Below are 19,731 nucleotides of genomic sequence, written 5' to 3'. Positions count from 1 at the left end.
CCTAGGGTTTCCAGATGGTTTCACAAAAAATACCGAACCCCAACAAAAATTTTACTGGGTGGGAGAAGCAAAATACCAGGCTCTCCGTTTCAATATTGGACACCTGGCAACCCTAAAAGTCCCTCAGCAAAAGCTCTTATACAAAATAAGCAGTCATGGAATAAGAAGGAAGGTCCTCTCATGGCTTAGAAAGTTGTTAAAAAGTTAAAAAACAAAGGGCAGGTATAAAATCATGAAATGATCTAGGAAAAGAGGTAAACAGTGAAGTGGCAACATTTGCAGATGAAATACAGGCAGTCCCCGACTTACGCGGATCCGACTTATGTCGGATCCGCACTTACGAACGGGGCTTTCTCGCCCCAGAGGTCGAGGTGGCGGATTGCTACCTGCGAGCTCTGGGGCGAGAAAGCCCCGTTCGTAAGCTGCTCCGGTGCCCCTGGTCTGCTGGAGACCGTCCCCAGCATACCACAGGCACCGGGACTGAAGCTGCAGCCGCGGGGGAGTCCCGCGCCTCTGAGGCTTTGCCAGAGCAAAGCCTCAGAGGCGCGGCACCCCACTGCCGCTGCAGCTCTGCTCCCCGTGTCCCTGGTCTGCTGGGGAGAGGCGCAGCTAGTGTGCCCCCCCCCCCAGCAGACCAGGCTTTTGTTTTGGACCCTGGGGCAGAGCAGATGGGGTGCTGCTGGGTTGGTCCAGTAGCACCGAGGAGCGGCGCTACTGGAGCAACCCAGCAGCACCCCAGCTGCTCTGCCCCAGGCGTCCCCAAGTTAGCTTCTGCTGAAACTGACCAGCGCTGACTACAGGAAGCCCGAGGCAGAGTTGCTCTGCCCCGGGCTTCCTGGAATCAGCTGCTGATCAGTTTCAGCAGCAGCTGACTTGGGGACGCCTGGGGATCTTAAGTTGATTCTGTATGTAAGTCAGAACTGGCGGTCAGTTTCAGCAGCGGCTGAATCTGGACGCCAGTTACGACTTACATACAGATTCAACTTAAGAACAAACCTACAGTCCCTATCTTGTACGTAACCCGGGGACTGCCTGTACAATTACTCAAGATACTTAAGTCCAGAGCCGACCACAAAGAGTTACAGAGGGATGTCACAAAGTTGGGTGACTAAGCAGCAAAATTACAGATGAAACTATATGTACAAGTAATGCACATTGGAAAACATAATCCCATTGTACCTACAAAATGATGGGGTCTAAGTAAGCTGTTAATACTCAAGAAAGAGATCTTGGTGTCACTGTGGATAGTTCTCTGAAAACATCTACTGAATGTGCAGCGGCAGTTGAAAAAATTAACAAAATGTTAAGAACCATTAGGAAATAGATTATAAAGCAGAAAATATAATTCTACTATATAAATCCATAGTACATCCACACCTTAAATACTGCATGCAGTTCTGGTCACCAAATCTCAAAAATATATTAAAACTGGAAAAATGAGAGAGAAGGTCAACAAAAATTATTAGGCTTATGAAATAGCTTCAATATGAAGCTATTTTAAAAACTGGGACTGTTCATCTTAGAAGAGATTACTAATGGGGAGATGATTGAGGATTATAAAATAATGAGAACATGAACAGGAAGGTGTTATTTACTCCTTCACATTATAAAAAACCCTACAGGTCACCCAATGAATTTAATAGGGTATGTCTAGACTGCATCCCTCTGTCGGCAGAGGGATGCAGATTAGGCTGGTCGACATTGCAAATGAAGCGGGGATTTAAATATCCCGTGCTTAATTTGCATTAAAATGGCTGCCGTTTTTGACTACTCAGCACTTTGTCGGCAAAAAGCGGCAGCCATTTTTAATGCAAATTAAGCACGGGATATTTAAATCCCTTCTTCATTTGCAATGTTGACCTGCCTAATCTGCATCCCTCTGCCGACAGAGGGATGCAGTCTAGACATACCTTTAGATAGCAGATTTAAAATAAACAAAAGGAAGTGCTTTACACAACGTATAGTCAACCAGTGGAGCACATTGCCAAGAGATGTCATGGATGCCAAAAATACAACTGGGCTCAAAATAGAATTAGCTGATAGATCCATCAATGGCTATTAGCCTAGGTAGTCAGGGGCACAACGTCCATGCTCTGGATGTCCCTAAGCATCTGAATGCCAGAAGCTGTGACTGGATAACTGAGGATGGATAACTCAATACAGTGCCCTATTCTATTCATACCTTCTGAAGCATCTGGCACCAGACACTGCTGGAAGACTGGAGACGGGACTAGCTGGAAGATGGCTATTCTTATGAATTTTTTAGGGTATTATAAGTAACAAGGAGTAGTGAGATGGAATTAAAATAGGGAAAATGGAGACTAAATATCAGGATAAGTTTCCCAGCTGTGTGATCCATCAATCTGAGTTATTTCCCCCAAGAAAAAAAAGGTGAAAGCCCCATCATTTAGAATATTTAAAACTAGACTGCACCAGAAAATGCATTGCAGGGAACAACCTGACAGTGATGAGCAGATGGGCTAAATGATCTAATAGGCTTTTTCCATATCAAATTACTATGAATATCTGAATCAATAAAAATTTAATAGTTAGGGAGAAATACAATGCTTATTAGATTTTTTTCTGCGGCATATGTGCCAATACGAGTAGCTATACCCTGTTAACTCAAATTGGATTTATGCCTATGATGTGATGTGTCATGGGCACTACTGTAATCATAATGCAAACACAAAGGTACTACCAAACTATAACTCTATCAACCCTCTAAATTCTCTTATGTCTTTTGCAATGATCTATGACTGCTTTCAGAGCACAGCCATCCTGAGACTGGGGATACCACAACACATCTGTGACTGCAAAATATCCACATCTAAATACACAATACTAACATGCAGGGGCGGAATACATTCAAATGGCAAGATTAGTCTGATCTACTGTGTAAAAATACATTTTGTACTGTGCTGTAAGGTATTAACAAGCACACCTGCTTGTATCTTCTTAGCCTGTTGCCTGTAATGCTCAGCTGGCAAGGAAATGAATAGAGATTGCTAGAAGCAGAGAGATTATTTACTGCTTTGTCACCTAAGCATTGTCCAGGGATTAAAGTCCCCCAGAGAAGTGGCTGGTGATATAATCAGCTCAGCAAAGGAGTTTGTGGGTTGAGAGACAGAGTGCTAAGGATGTGGGAAGAAGCCACAGTGAACAAGTCTTTCTTTCAGTCACCTAAAATACCCCTCCTATAGATGTATGTTGCTATATCTGCCCAAGTTTCCTTGTACAGGCAGTCCCCGGGTTACGTACAAGATAGGGACTGTAGGTTTGTTCTTAAGTTGAATTTTTATGTAAGTTGGAACTGGTACATATTGTAGGGGAAACTCTAGCCAAACATTTCTCCAGAGCTCAGTTTTATTCTCCCACACCTCACTTCCCTCAGTCCTTTATTCTCAAGCTGAGGTGTCTGCTGAGAAAAGCCGCTCCGCGTCTCCCTGGTCTGCTGGAGGGGGGGGGGGGGGGACTAGCTTCGCGTCTCCCTGGTCTGCTGGGGGGAAGCAGCTAGTGCGGGGTTGCCTCACCCCATTTGTAAGTAGGGATCCGATGTAAGTCGGATCCATGTAACCCGGGGACTGCCTGTACTCAGATGCCTCAAGAAGACATACTGTGCTGAGGTCACCACAGACACCTGTCCATATTAATGACATCTTTGGCAAGATGAGCTACAATGGTCCCTCTTGCCTATGCACTGTAGTGACCAGGCTGGATTGCAGCCAGCTAAACTGTAACATCTTATGCTCTTAACCCCTTAAACTTGTTAATTGGATTCCGTAAACTCCTGCCAGGTGAGGTATGCTTTCTACAATGTTATGATTCACAGACACACAGCAGGTGGCCAAATGTGACAGCTTCTAATGAATATTAATATTCTTTAGTCCTCCATCTGGCAATAAACAGAGGGTGCAAGGATGCAGGGGGAGAAACATCCAGATCTTCTGGCATTCTCTGCCTTTCACTTTGCTTTTACTCAGAGGGAAGCTTTAGTACCTACTGCTTATGTTGTTATAAAATACGAACTAATCATTAGTGAAACTGAACGAGCCTGTGTATCAATTCCTGATCCACAGTACAAACAAGGATATATCAGCACCTCTCTTTATTCTTCACTTCCCTCAGACATACAGACGAGTCAGTAGACAAGAAAAATAAATAAAACCATGCTAGAAAAAGCACAATTCCTCTACACCTAAAATATCTAGAGAAAGAGCCACATTACAATCCCCAGAGAGCACATCAACATGATAAAGTATGTGTCGCTCTTCAGAAAAGGTACAAGATCAACTACTTCATGAATAATGCTCTGTATATTTGTGCATCTGTAGGGGTCTAGTTCACATCCAGCTTGTGGTTTTTGAAGGTAAATGATTTTAACAATATTTGGCTGGTCTCTTTGATAGACAGCATCCTGTATCCCAAACCTGCCTGGGTAACTGCTAATCTGTAACTTTCTCTCACTCTGTTTTGGATAGTAAAGAAGATTTAGAGAAGAGAGAGGAGGCATGATTCTCCACTCACACCAAGTGGGTCTGGCTCATGAAAGCTCATCACCTAATAAACTATCTTGTTAGTCTTTAAAGTGCTACATATTTTTTTCCTTTTGTTCTACCAGTTTCAATTAGCATAGCTCAACTGACTTCAGAGTTACTCCTGGTAGACTGCTGTAAGTGACAGCTGAATCAGGCTCAAGGTTCGTTAGCTAGTCTACAAGGAAGGATCTGCAATTCATGAATGAAACAGGGAGGGCTCAAGTACTATGCAGTATCCTCCATCACCATATGAGCCAACAGATAAATATACGGCATTAGATTCTAAAGCTGCCCCCCTCTTAACATTCCAGATGACTAAAGTGAAACGGAGAAGAAATAATCTGAAGGAAGCACTAAAACAGAATCATGGGAGGTGAGGTGATGATACAACTACCCTCCTCCCCTCCCAAAAAAACCTATGCTCTCACGTTGGCAGTGTGCCCAACATGTGTGGCCTCAAGGGATATGTCAGTAAGCTAATGCAGCAGGAGTAGCAGACCTTGACATTTAATATCTGCTCCTCCTTGTAAATCTTATCAAATCCAAAATATCTGACATTAAAGGAATATAATTTTTTTTAAAAAGCCAAAACAAGCACGGTTCAGTTATAGGCAGCCATGCTAGCTATAGAAACAGCCATGTTATGAAAGGGCTAGCTGTGCAATTGGTCAAGTTCAGCAAATCATAATTAGGGCTAGTCTGGTTCCTCCTCTTGTGGTTCATAAATTGGTACATGGGAGCTCTGAACTGAGGAGACAGCAGCCAATTAGCCTTAATTATGCCTTGATGACTTCATGGCTAACCCAGCTTTTAATGTGCGGTTTCTCTATATATCTCACCTAAACTGCAGGCTTCTTTCGAAAGAAGCTTTTTTGGAAGAAATCTTCCAAAAAAACTTCTTCCGAAAGAGAGCGTCCACACTGCCAAAGAGCATTGAAAAAGCGATCTGCTTTTTCGAAAGATAGCATCCATTCAGTGTGGATGATATCTCGCATTTAAGTTGTGATTAGTATGGATGAAGTGGCCACCAGAGCACCTGTGCTTTTTCCTGGAGGCCTCTTCTTTCGAAAAAACTCCCTCTTCCGCATCCACACACACCTTTTTCTAAAAGAGCACTTTCAGAAAAGGCATTCTTCCTCGTAGAATGAGGTTTTACCAGTGTTGGAAAACCCCCTGCGTTCTTTTGATTTTATTTCGAAAGAATGCAATAGCAGTGTGGACATAAGTGAAGTTTTTATTTTTTTTTTAAAAACGGCCATTTTCCCCCCTAAAAAAAACTGTCGTCTAGACGCACCCCTAGAGATGAACGGTTCTGACTCTAACCTAGCTTTATTTTACAGGTAGTGCGAAGGGATCAGTCAGATTGCAATGGCTGTGTTGGCTCTGGTAGTGACCCGAGCTCTCAATTCACAAAGATTACTCTGCTCCCTCTTCCTCCCACTCCCCAAAAAGAAACTCTCTCAGGGGATAGGGATCCATCTTTCATGCACTCCCACTCACAATTAGTAATGCTTATTCTGTGGGCTCATTAAAATCACAGCATATTACTGCTGTTCAGTCAGTCCTCTTTGTGCTGTCACAAGTGCACCCAGGCAGAGGGGTTAACATACACATGGGCCTTATCTGCAGGAGGTAATTCTCACAGGTTTCTCAGCAATAGCTCATGCGGCGCAGGTGCTATTAACAGTATTTTTATCAGCATGCCATCTAACCCATTCCTAGATGTGGTAGTACTGATACCTGTGGCCATCCTACATAACAGCTTGCAGCTTTAGTAGCTTCATTGTTCCTTGGGGACCTCAAAATTATGGTGATTCTGGGCCCCTTTTAACCCCTAAACACATTTTGCATTCTGACCAGATGACACCTCATAAAACTTGCTCCTTTGCACATCAGCAAACAACTCAGGAGGGTGAAAGATAGCACATATATTTATAAATACAGGCAGAGAGACTTAATTGAAACAGCACTTCGGGAACTGTGCAGAACATGCTGCTTGGCAAAAACACCTCCAGTCATGACAACTTACCAAACGCCTCATAGTTTACTGCTACTGCAACAGATATTTACTGCCTCGTTTAAATTGACTAAATCTGCTTAACTTGAAATGCTTGTTCTTCTGGTGAAGTCTCGCTTTCCCTTTTTTCCAAGATAGCCTCTGCTCTCATCTTTAACCATTACACTGATTTACTCAATGGACTGCTGCAGTTTTAGAACCAAAAGCATTTTCTTTTTGAGCAACAACAGTGACTATTATATACCCTACAGCCAGTAATTCAGTGTGGAGTCAGTAGCATCAGATAGTTTGAAATGCCTACATAAAAAAATTGGGGGAGGAGAGTAATCTGTGAGGCTTATCTCCCTGGCGAGAGGTTTTCAAGCCCTTTCGACAGGAGGTTGGAGCAAGCTCAAGGATGACAGAATAAGGAGAACCCTTTCCACCATGAGTGTAATAAAAGCCATGGGGCAGCATTTTCACTTTCAGCAGTGTTCACAAATGCTGTGCACCCCAATGTTTGGATGCCCACTCTGAGATACCTCTGAGGTCCTAAGGTTTCTCCAGGTCCCACTGAAGTCAACCACACCCTTCCCAGTCACCCTGCCTCCATGGAGGACAAATCCTTCCTCTTCTGCTTTCTGGAAAAGAACCTTTGGCAAGGGGTTCTTTCTCCTGGGAACCAACATTCCCTTTATATTTTACATTGGCAATTTTATCCTTGTGCCTTCTCCCTGCCCTCCATGCTCAAAGGAGAAGATCATCACAGAAGCACTTTGGAGAAGGCTGAGCACTCTCTTGACCTAGTGATAGATCGCCAGCCCTTTGCACACCCAATGACAAGACCAAAGGGCATTTGCTTCCATGCTCAGTTTTGCATTTGGAAATGAGAGCAGCATTTGGGGCAGATTCCCTTAGAGCATGTCTTCACAACAGGCCAGATCAATGGGGCAGCGATCAGTCTAGTGGTCAATTTATTGCATCTAGATTGCTCTCCCATCAATTCCGTTATTCCACCTCAACAAGAAGCACAAGGGGAGTCAACGGGAGAGCCTCTCCAGTTGACACACTGCGGTGTCAACCCTGCGGTAAACAGATTATTCACGTAGACCTAGATCGATCTCCCACGGTAGGGTGGACCAATGTTCCCTCTAAGCTGCGGGGCAGCACAGCTTTACTGGTGATTAATCAGCCCTGCTCAGTCAGTCAGCTCCATGCATGGAGCCCTGAGCCTCTGAATGGATGGGGCTGATGATTCACCTTGAGGCTGTGCTGCCCCGCAGCTTAGAGGGAACACTGGTGTGAACCAGCCCTGAATATCTGAGGTTTCCCCCAGCACTTAACCAACTCATGCCAGACTGCTTCCTCCAGCAGCCACTAGATTAGCTGCCTCCTGCTTTGCTGTACAATGGTTTGGGAAGGTCAGCAGGGTGGTTTCAGAACCCAACACTGGCCTGTTTAATAAAAGATTCTCTTCTTACCCCCTTAAAAGTGCATTCCCATCATGCAGCTGCTTACACTTTTTACTCAGTCCCTTATGAAAACAGAGGTATCAATGTTAGAAAAAGAAACCTTGCTCTGTGGCAAGTCCTACCATGGCATTCTCCACCATGGTGGCAGGGAGTGAAGGCAGGAAAGGAGACAATCCTCCACAGACTGTATGTCAGGCACAGAAATGGAGCCAGTCAATGGCACTTTCAATGGATACCTCCATCAGATGTTTTGATTTCCATGATAGTCCAGGGATCGTCGAAAGAGAGTGAAACTAAACCCCTACTCTGATTGCCTCTGAGATTTTTGTTTTTACTGAGCCATGAAGGAACAAGCAGCTAACCCCAGCAGCCTGTGCCAAGTTCCCACCACTCCCATTTGGTGATTGTGTCTGAAGGGAAGGACTGTATGAATATCTCCTAATATCCTATGCTAATTATTGTTTATCCAGGTTAGAAGGGGATGGGAAAAGGCAGGGAGCTGAGAGGAGGCTTGACTCAAATCTTCCCCCCACAGTGTACTAGCCAGCAGAGCTGTGCCACAGTCATTACAGTAGACCAGGACAAGAGGGAGGGCTCTCACCATGACAGCTAAAGATGATGAGAGTTCTAGCCGAGGAGGGGAACGGAGCTCCACCCTGTTCCCCGTTGCATTTCCTCCTAACCCCACTGAGCCTGCAGACGGTGGACAACTTGCTACACTTGACAAAGGGCTGTATCAAATTCATCCCTTCCTGGAGAAAGGTAGGATCACAGGAGGGATTGTCACTCTCCTCTTGAGACAATGCAAATGCATGCCACTCCTTTCTGAGGGCTGTACCGATAGGTACAGTCTACCCATGGACTCAGGCTATGTCTAGACTGCCGCTTTTTTTTGGCAAAAGGTACGCAATTTGCATACCTTTTTCCAATAGTTTTGTCGGAAGAGGCTTTTCCGAAATTTGGCCCCTCTCCGAAATTTGGCCTAGTGTAGAGGGGCCAAATTTCGGAAAAACCTCTTTTTTTGGAAAAGCCCTTCTTCCTCAGGGAACGAGGAAGACAGGGCATCTGAAAGAGTGCATCTGCTCTTCCACAAAAAATGTCAGAAGAGCAGATTGGTTCCCTGAACTCCGTAGTCTAGACATAGCCACAGAAACGCAGTAGTAGCAGCAGCTCTCCAACTGTTCTTTCTTTCCTTCTTCATTTGCAATTGCTCTGGTTACAGTAATATATTACATTGCTTAAAACGCCTTTCACTCATGCTTTCTTTCTCTCCCTTCCTTCCCTACTGAGCTTTATTCAGTTGGTTTCCTGTCAGCCAAATTTGTCAGTAAGTGTTTCCATGTCAACTTACTTTGTTAATTTATTTTTCCATTTTCCAACTGCTGAGGTGTGTCTCTGAAAAAAGTCCCTCGCTGCTTATCTTTTTCACCCAAACCCATCCTCCTTTCCTAATCAAAAGGCACCTGATATTTTAGCTCCATGTAAATTTACATTTTCAAATATAAGATATGTTCAAGCTATAAAACAACACTTTGCAAAAGTGGGTACACTAGTATCATCTCCATTCTGCAGATGGGGAACCTACGCAAAGTGTCTTGCTCAAGGTCACATATGAATCAGAGTTAAGATCAGAACCCAGATTTTCTGATTTCTAACCCTGTCCTCTCCCCCACCGGATCACTCAATCCCTATTAAAGCCTCTTTATTCACCTATCATCCAAATGCAAGTAATGAGCCAATTCATCCCAGTACCTTCACTGGAGCGGTCCTAAGACTGAATCTGCCCCAGCCACCAGCGGTACTTTTGGCCCTGAAATTCTTCCAGATACATTTTTAATTACCTTTGGTATTAAATCCCACTTTATCCTTACTCAAACCACTTCCCAGCCCCTCTCCTGGCATTAGAATGGCCAACAACCCAAGAAAAAAAGGGGAAAAAAATCTCTCTCTCTCTCTAACCCTTTGTTTTGTCAAAGGGCTCATGCTGTGAAAAATCACTTTTGGTACTCTGCTGGCACCAACTGCATAGCTATGCTCTGCCATACATTTTCATTATAAAGACCATTCCATTATCCTATTTTCAGGGTTTATAACTCAAACATAAAAATGTGCCCTGGAGATGAAACTTGGCAAGAAAGCCTCAGCCTAAAAGTAAATCCTACTTTAAAAAAAAAAAAAGTTTGCTTAAACAAAAAAATTAAGCTGCCTGGCTATTTGCAAGCTAAAAGAAGTATCAAAAAGATACAAGTGAACGAGTTAGCCTTTCTGTTTTATATTACACTAACAAAGACCAATCTTACTGTATATTTTTGGACAACACAATAATTTGTCTAGAAAACAGCTATTTCAAATAGATAACTTTTTTCCAGCAAAAAAGGTAAAGAATTTTAGTCCATAACTTAACACACATATGAAGTTCATTCAGCGTCCGTCTTTAAACACTTGTCTCTTGGATAAAACCCCAGCTGGGCCAAATTCTGAAAAGCAGGGAGCACCCAAAAGTTTCGGTGACATCAATGGGATTTGCTGGTGCTCAGCACCTTTCAGAATTTGGCCCTTGAAGCAAGTACATTGTGACCTCACAGACTGGGTCTCAGCACTCAAATTTGGCCTGGATGACCCTCTGTCATTACTGCAATGTCACAACTTCCTGCCTAGACAGCAGGGAGAGGGAGATGGCAACAGAAGGTCAGCCAAGCCAAATTTGAGTTGTGTTGAGATCCAGTCTACCAGGTCACAATGTCACTCACTCAAATCTGACACAGCCACTGGTCTGTCATGATGGAGAGCTGGCAGACCAAATTTGAGGGGCATTCTGACTCTGTGCACTAGGAAGGAGGGACAACATACCATACTAGATCTACGAGGAGGAAGAGTGACAGATTCTCTTAAGCAGCCTAATATGCCACCTCCTTCTCCCTGCAGTCCAGGCAGGAAGCGCTGGCATTGCCCAGAGCTAAGCACGGAGCAAGCTAGCCCCAAGTCCTGTCCCAGACCAGTCATAAGTGAGACACACTACCAGCCCTTGGACACCCTCTACTTCCTCTAAATGAGGCAGTACTAATCACCCACAAACAGCCACGGTCTCACCAGGGAGACAGAAGGAGGAATGGTGACACACCTTTGCCCTTGGAGAATTTTTCTAAAATGATGCCCCTGCAACACACGACCGGAACTAATTGCATGGGTTGAGTTCACCTTGGCCACTTTCTTTCCCTTTAAGATCTATTCTAATAACTATTGTTTGGACTGCCCCGTGCATTGGGGGGCATTACACTAATCATGCCTAATGTTTTCATGGATCCCAGATCAGGGCATGATTCAGAACCTGGTAATAGACAGGAGTCTAGTCTAACAAGGGCAGCTGAAAAGACAATTTAACTTTCCCTTGTCGCTACACGAGGGGACATTGCCAAGAACTCTGCTACCTGAAGGGGAGGGTATGCAAGGGAGAAAATTATCTATCTATAATATATAAAGGAGAATGTTTGTATGCTAATAACTTGGACACTAGAAGAGCTACCGCAACCAAACTTTGCATGGGATAACCGGTCATCCAGGAGAAGGTTTTAAGGGACTGTGGGAGGGAAGAGATGAGAGACCAACGCCTCTCCCCAGGGCTGCACAGAGCTTGGCAGTGTGGGGAGAAGCAGCTTCCTGGGGGAAGCGGCGGGGACAGTCACTCACTAAGGCTGGCGGAGGGACAAGGAAGTGGAGGGCAGGCTCGGGTGCCGGTGGCAGGCGCACGGCTCCTTTCCCTCTCCCTCCCCTCAGTTATATCAACTTCCCCGAGCAATGCTGGGTAACTCCAGCTAGTTCTATATAAATCACCTTTCTTCCCTCTGCGGAAGCTCCACAGGGATTAAAACATGGACTGGACCTGAGAATAGAGAGGCAGGGCCACAGTACCTGGGATATTTCCCTCCTAAAACGGTATCTGACCTACTGTGAGGAAAAGTGATGCTGCCTCAGACAGCATCCACTCCTGCTGCGTGCTCTTTGGCTCCCTCCAGATAGTTACAGGGCACAAAGGAGGGTCAGCAGCCTCTGGCAGCATGACTCCTTTTCCTACCACTGTGCTGTGTGCCTTATTATGAAGAAGAATGGAAGGGAGGTTGTTCCAAGGAACTGAAAAACCCATAGGATTGTGGAATCAGATCCCTTGAGATTCCTGGCCCTCTGCTGCCTCTATTGTGCACTCCTCCATATCTCTGCCCATCAATCCCATGTACTGGGAGAGAGGAGAATCTTGACGGAATCCAGAGTACCCTTGGAGCTGCAGAGTTGGGCTATACAGTCACTCTCCTCTAGCATACCTTAGCACAGAGAGGAACAAATTAATCTCTTGTAGGAAAGCTACATGTAAATCACCAATTATTCCACACTGATCTTGTTTCTCTTTTGCATGCTGGTGACACAATGGTCTGGATCCTCAGAGGGGGAAAACTAGCATAACTCCACTTGTTTTAAATGCTTGACTATAAACTATGGCTCTGAGTTTCCACAGCTTTGGGGCCTTGTGAAGTCATTTGCGCACTTGTATAAAACACTTCTTTTTTTAAAAACAGAAAAATATATTAGGTTTGTGATCAAACATTCAAAGTAACTGGAATAAATCTAACAGCATCTCAAATATGTAAGGCACATTGCTCCTCATCATGCAACCCATGGTATTTTCATTAACACACAAACTATTGTGTATATTAATCCAGTTTCATAATCTGTAGTGACCTGCATAGGGATGCCAGGTGTCTGGTTTTGAACCAGACAGTCCAGTATTTGAGCTTTCTGTTCGGGAAACAAATTGAGAAAATATAAATGACAAAATAAAAATGTCTGGTATTTCCTAAATAAGATGTAATGTAGATTGTGATGTAATGTCAAGTATGTCCAGTATTTTTATTGAAACCATCTGACAACCTTAGACATGTATAGGGACTGAGGCAGGAGGATATTTTGTGCTGAATTTCTAAACCAAACTTTGACTGACTCAATTTTCCTATCTGAACATCAAGATTTACCCTGCAGCAATTCTTTCGATTTGTCTCTTGCTATGCTCATTCTCTTTCAAGAAACTACCTAAAATCACTTGGCACCTGTCTGTTGCTAACAAATCAAGACAGCAAAATTATCTGCAACTTTAATTTCCCAGCTGCCAAGTTCAGGCCCTGACATACCTCACTGCAACAAAGGAATCTAGGAAATCCAGATAAAGAATGAGGGAGAGAGAAGGGAAGAAGCTAGATAATACTAATAAATACCTCTGACTACTGTTAGGACTCCGTCACCTGCTCCTTAACCACCATTTGAATCTGTTGTTACACTGGAGCATACATCCTAGGGCAGTGATTTTCAAACTATGGGTCTGGGTTGTAGAATGTCAGGCACTGGGTCTCATTGCTGCAGGAGAATCAGGTGACCAGTAGGGGGCTAAAGGAGCTCCCTGCCTGTCCTTGCACTGCAGACTGCACTGCACCCCAGAAGCAGCCAGCACCAGCTCTTAGGCATTGGGAGGGGGGGCAGAGCACACAGGGATCGACACAGTGTCTCTACCCTGAGCACTAGCTCCACACTCCCTTTGGCTGGGAACTGCTGTTGGCTGCTTCTGAGGGCTGCATGGTCTGTGGTGCCAGGTTCGGCTGCCAGGTGTCCGGTATTTTTGCCGTCTGCCCGGTAAAAAAACACCTAAAATGTCCGGTATTTACTGATTTTTTTCCCAGCCAGGAGGCGAAAATCCCGGGTGCTTACTTGGTTCCCCAGGGGAGCTGTCTCACCCAGAGCAGGAAGACAAAATGGTGGATGGCCGCCGCCAGCCTGTTAGGGCCAAAAAGCCTCAAAAGCATTTCTTAAAGGGGCCATGCTGGGTTTTTTTTATTTTTTTTGGCTTAACTCTCAGGATCTTCCCCCCCCTCCCCCAACAACTTTGGTCTCCCTCCTTCCTCCCCCGACAGAATTTTTCCCCTGGTGGTTATTTTTTTTTTTGGGGGGGGGGGGGGGGGAAGTGTGTTCGGTATTTTTGGTTAAACCATCTGGCAACTGTTGTGCCAGGAGAAGCAGGAAGCCTGCCTTAGCTCCTTGCCGTCGCTGTGTCACTGACTGGGAGCTACTCAAGGTTCCTGTTCCAGCTCTGACTTCCATCCCCCACCCCAAACCCCAAAACTGTCATCCTCAGCCCCACCCCAGAGCCCATGCTCTGGTCAAATTATGTTGGGTTGTGGACATCAACAATTTTCTTCTACTGAACTGGGTCATGAGGGGGAAAAAAGTTTGAAAACCCCTGTTCTAGGTGACTGGCTTCTTTAAGAGAGAATGGGGTCAAGTTCAGCTGTGACTAATTAGTTTTTTTCCTAATGGGGCCCCATAGAAGGCTCCTGGCCTCTGCAAAGATGGAGGGATCAGATCAGAAAGTAGAAAAGGAAAGAACTAGTAAGTGCTACTGGAGGCTGTAATACGTAGGACTGACTGATAAGAGCTGTTGAAGAGCAGTAACCTGAGCTAGGGAATTTTGCTTAGCAGAAGACATGTACAAAGGCTCTTAAGTAAAAAGGGCAGAATTAGCTTAGTCAAAGAGAGCTGAGCCCAGGAAAATGAAGGTTGATTCAGCACAATTTTTTAGAAGTTTCCTTTTAAATAAAAATAAACAATGCTTCACATTTATTAATGTATAACTGCAGTCTTCTTAATTATATAGCTTCCAACACTCTAGTTCTAGGTGCCTGATCTACATAATTTCTGCAATAATCATACTGTATACAGGTCCTTATATTTTTGGCCAGAGTGAAAGGATTTGCAGAATTTAATAGTTTTATCCCAACTTAATAGACCCTTACTTCATAAATAGTACCATTTATTTTAATAGGATTATGTGGTACTATTCAATGTAAGACTATTAGAATTTTGCCCTGCACAGTTATTTTTAATATAAATATGCATAAATTCCAAAATAGCCCCCTTGATTTTTCTCTCCTTTAAAGAATTCTTCTTATCCCAACATAGCCCCCCTTGATTTTTCTCTCCTTTAAAGAATTCTTCTTATCAAATATCTCACTGTTGCAGCAGCTCCATCAATGTATTGTGAATGTATGCTACTTCTTAGCAAGAAATTTAAATCGACTATGCATATTAGGAAGAGTCTTGTATGCACGTGAAAACAGTGTGCTTTCAAAGTTCTTATAAGGTACACTTACCTTAAAACAATTGCAGTATCTTTATGCAGCTGGCTTCTCTGTACAACATTGAGAATTCTTGCTCTCCTGCATTCAAATAGAATATTCCCTAAATCTCAACAATGTATCAAAACAGCACTTTTCTATCTAGTTAATTAGCGTCAGCCTGAATCCCCTGTGAACCATGGTCTTCAAGGTTACTCTGTGTTAATAACTCCTCATCAAAGGCTGATAAGATGGCCCTCTTTCAGAATGGTAGAGTGGATGCAAAATCATAATTAAAGTTGTAGCAGACCACATAGAAGATACATCAAAAGAATCTTTAACAATTTAGCCTTCACAATCAAATTCAGTGACTACTGGAGTGTCATTACACTGCAGTCTTCCTTTAAGTCTACTGTGAGCTGAATGCCTTTAATCTAGGTCCCTGGCCCCCTCTACCTATTTACCAAACCGGCAAATTGCATGGAACAGCCACAAAAGGAAGCAGCTGAGTGTGGCTGTTTATAATGGGTTTTTTCCCCACTGTTTTATTTTGTGCTAGGCCATGAACAAGTATAATCATGGTATGGTGTGACACAACTGTAAATTACTTCAAATTCAGTAGCTGGCAATGCTATTTCTGCCTCTTCCCAATGTCCTGTGACCAGCCTTGTGGCATGTTTTTTATGCCCAATATTAGCACACCCAAAAACAAGTGACCACCACAAATGTGATCAGAAAGTCTGTAACACTGAAAAATGCCCTGGGCTGATTCTTAGCATCTTTTTAACATTTGAGCAGTTCAAACTGCTGCAGCAGATCTAAACTCAAATGAGTTGGCAGAGCTTTTGCTCAAGGTTGTATTTGCAACCAACATTATGCACTTACTTGCTATTAAGTTGTTTATTTTCCAACATAGAAGCGGCTCCGCTCTGCCCAGAATGTATTGCCTACTTTGCAAATGAAGAGAAAAAGCTTTCCAAGCACAGAAAGGACCAAATCATATACTGAACAGCATAGAAATCTCATTAAGAATAAACACATCTGCTAGCTGTGGAGCCATCATTGCTGGTAGCAAGCTGATTTAATAACATCATTGCTGCAGCCATTAAATAAGACCCAAATACCAAATTGGCTATATACATTAATAATCAAAATAATATTCAATAGCAAATATAATTCTAGAGCACAGCCACAGCTCAGGGTCCCATCTTCACATCACTCTAAATTTTACTTTTCCTCTCCACACTGGACACTACCTGCTTGTGGAACCTAGAAGAGTCTCCCTCAACTTTTCTTTCATTTTTAACCTGACATGACAATGCTGATCCTTCCTCCTCAGAAGGATTCAATTGCAATCAGTTAGAAGGCTGTCCTGTAACCAACAGAAAGGGGTGACGTTGACTGAAGTACCAAGTTTGCTTTCACCATTCAACTGACTATGGCCTTTTTGAGCTTTTTTGGCTATAAAATCTCCAAGGAAAACCACCAGTGTGGATGAATAACACACAGGTATGTCCTTCAGACATTCGAATGTCCGTGGCCTAAGGGAGCTAATTCTAATGATACATTAGATACATTCATTAGTGACAAAGGAGGGTCTTGTGCTTAAGGCACAGGTGAGGAAATCAGGAGACAATTATATTGCTGACTTTGTCACCACTTTCCAGTGCAAACTTGAGTGAGACAATTACCATCTCCATACCCCTGTTACTAATCTGTACCTCCCAGGGTCTTGAGAGGTAAAATGCATTGTTGTAAAATGCTTTCAGATCCATGGGCAGAAGGTGCTGTAGAAGTATGCTAGTTATTTTTATTGCTTATTTTGTCTCTAAAAACATCACAAATCTTTTTTATTCATGCTGTGTCTATCTACATTGGTGCAATCTTGCACCAAAGCGGCCGCTTTTGCACAAAAACTTGCTGCTTGTCTACACTGGCGGGGAGTTCTTGTGCAAGAACACTGACGTTCTAATGTGTGAAATCAGTGCTTCTTGCGCAAGAACTATGATGCTCCCGCTTAGGAATAAGCCCTCTTGCGCAACTGTTCTTGCGCAAGAGGCCAGTGTAGACAGGCAACATGAATTTCTTGCGCAAGAAAGCCTGATGGCTAAAATGGCCATCAGAGCTTTCTTGCGCAAGAGAGCGTCTACACTGGCACGGATGCTCTTGTGCAAAAGCACATCTCTTGTGCAAAGGCACATGCCAGTGTAGACGCTCTCTTGAGCAAATACTTTAATGCAAGAACTTTTGCGTTAAAGAGTATTTGTGCAAGATCATGCCAATGTAGACATAGCCATAAGTTGCCTCATCTTGGTGTTTATAAAAAGGTCTGACAGACAGTTTTATTTTAATCACATTTTTTCACTTGTGGCATTTTTCATCCCTGAAGATCAAAGTTCTTTACAAACTCTGGACAAGCTCATCAAATTGATGTACCTCTGTTGATTTCTCCATGAGGTTGCATCCATGACCATCTTCGATTCAAAAAAGAATTAGGTAAGTTAATGCAGGAAAGGTCCATCAATGGTTATTAGCCAAGGTGGTCAGGGATGCATCTCCATACTCCAAATCTCCCTAAATCGCTGACTACCAGAAGCTGAGACTGCTTGATGGGATGAATTGCTCAAATTGTCTGTTTTATTCACTCCCTCTGAAGCATCTGAAACTGGCCACTGTCAAAAGTTATTGGCTAGATGGAACAGTATGGCTGTTCTTACTGCTTAATTCTAATACCCGGAGAATGAACGATCTATCGTGCCATTTTGAAGCATCTCCTTGCAAAATTCCTTTCACAATACAAACTATCAAAGCAACTTCACACAAAGTAATTAATCATAAAAGACTTGCAAGGTTCTATCATGTTCACCTGCTGAACAACTCTTAAATCTATTGCATCAAATGTACTGAAATGAGCAAGGATTTGCAGAGTCAACCAGAGGTGCAATTTTCTAAAATGACAAAAGTTTTCCTCACTCAGACGACATTGCCCTGCTGGCTGCTTTGTGCTACTGGTCGTATTCTTTAGGCCACAGACTCATCTCAGTCGGACTCAGCGTAAATCAGGAGAATCTCTTCTGATTCAATACAGGTGCTTTAGATTTACACCAAGTAGCAGAGATCAGAATTTGGCCCTCTGATTTTATAGCTATATTAACATGCATTAACTCAGCCATGATCGTTGATATCAACTGAGCAGTTTCCAGCTGTCCCCTAAGTTATTTTCTTTCTCACCATATAAAACTGTAGAATTACAATTATGAACCAGGGAAGGGAGGGGAACTTTTAGAAGAGATGTTTTCACCTTAATTTTGGGATAGATATGATATGAGTGTATCATTTTTAAATTCACTTTATATTTTTAAGCAATGTCATTGGAGCAGTAGGATAACTATTTGTTCATTATCTACTCTTGTTTGACTCTATTGTAAGCATGCAGTTTTGAAACTTTGTCTGAATAAATCTTTTTTTATGCATGTGAAGACTAACACTCCAGGGGCTCTCATTACTACAATAATGACCTTTCTTTTTTGGCACTTCCTGGCAACTAATGATCAGCTGGAGCCACTGAAGGTTGCCAACCATTCACTGCAAGGAAGTGCCAGACTCAAGAGTTCTTTACTGCTGATATAAGCCATGGAAAACATAAAACATACAAAACAAAACAATAATCTTTTTTCTGTCTGCTGGACTCCAGCTGTGTGTGCTGCTACTGTGGCATTCAAGGCACTAAGTTTTATCCAGTAGTTAAAAAGTGGCACAGTAAAGATGAGAGGAGCATTTTATTCCCAGTGTCAAATAACGGTTTGCTCTCACTACCAGCATTCATTAGTCATGTTCATTGACTTTGCTTGTAAACTTTTCTGTCAGGGAGCCCCCACTCATACGTATGTGCTACGTATGTTCAGTATTAACCCTTCCCGTTATCATTTGCTGAGTGCCATCTGTACGCTTGGTGCTGTACAAACATAAAGGAAGTCACCATCCTTCTGAAGGCGTTTATGGCCTTAGGGTCCCAATTCTCCAACTGCACCTGCATGGATGCAGGTGAGTCCGATGTGGCTCCTTCCACCATGCTGGATCCAATTGCAGAACCATGTCCAAAATCTGGCACACATGATAAACCAAAGGCAAATTCAATCACCTACAAGTACAGCTATAAAAATCACCAATGGGGCCCAAGCAGAAGTATGGCTCCTTAAGTCAGTTCTTCTAAGCTCATAATTAGCAAATGCAGCTTGCTAGTTTTGTGGCTAACTAGGGGACATGTCTGTGTCACATTGTGGATTCTATTTTGTCTTGTGGTCATTTGCAATGGTCACCTCCATTGTAGAGTAGAGCTTCCACTAAGTAGCATTGAGTAGCAGTCCGCTGAGGCTTGATGCCTAGAGGGCCACATGTCTTTATGCAGAAGCTGATTGGAGGCAGGGGGTAGCTGGAGACTGGACTTTCCCCAGCTTGAAGCACATGGTGGAAATATGGGACAGAGTTGGTTTTAAAAAGTGGTTCTTCTCTAACCAAGGAAAGCTAATAAATGCTGGAAGCAAGAAGATTAGACTAATCGCGTAAGAAGAACT

The 19,731-nt window shown here is 43.4% G+C and overlaps 1 protein-coding gene across 2 annotated transcripts in view; it reads right to left on the bottom strand.

Moving 5' to 3' along the window:
* The window catches only part of GFOD1 (Gfo/Idh/MocA-like oxidoreductase domain containing 1), a 108,695-nt gene that overhangs the window by 69,222 nt on the left and 19,742 nt on the right, over positions 1–19,731 (bottom strand). Inside the window, exon 1 of one of the 2 annotated variants that reach the window (XM_025179344.2) lies at positions 15,194–15,240. The exons of the other annotated variant lie outside the window; for it this stretch is intronic. The gene's annotated coding sequence lies outside the window, so the exon portion shown is untranslated. Of the gene's footprint in view, positions 1–15,193; positions 15,241–19,731 lie in introns of those variants that run through there. 2 annotated transcript variants of the gene reach the window in all.

The sequence above is a fragment of the Pelodiscus sinensis genome, chromosome 2 (genome assembly GCF_049634645.1).
Source record: "Pelodiscus sinensis isolate JC-2024 chromosome 2, ASM4963464v1, whole genome shotgun sequence".
Classification (NCBI taxonomy): domain Eukaryota; kingdom Metazoa; phylum Chordata; order Testudines; family Trionychidae; genus Pelodiscus; species Pelodiscus sinensis.
Note: the sequence above shows the minus strand (reverse complement) of the source record. Positions and strands in the feature narration are given on the sequence as shown.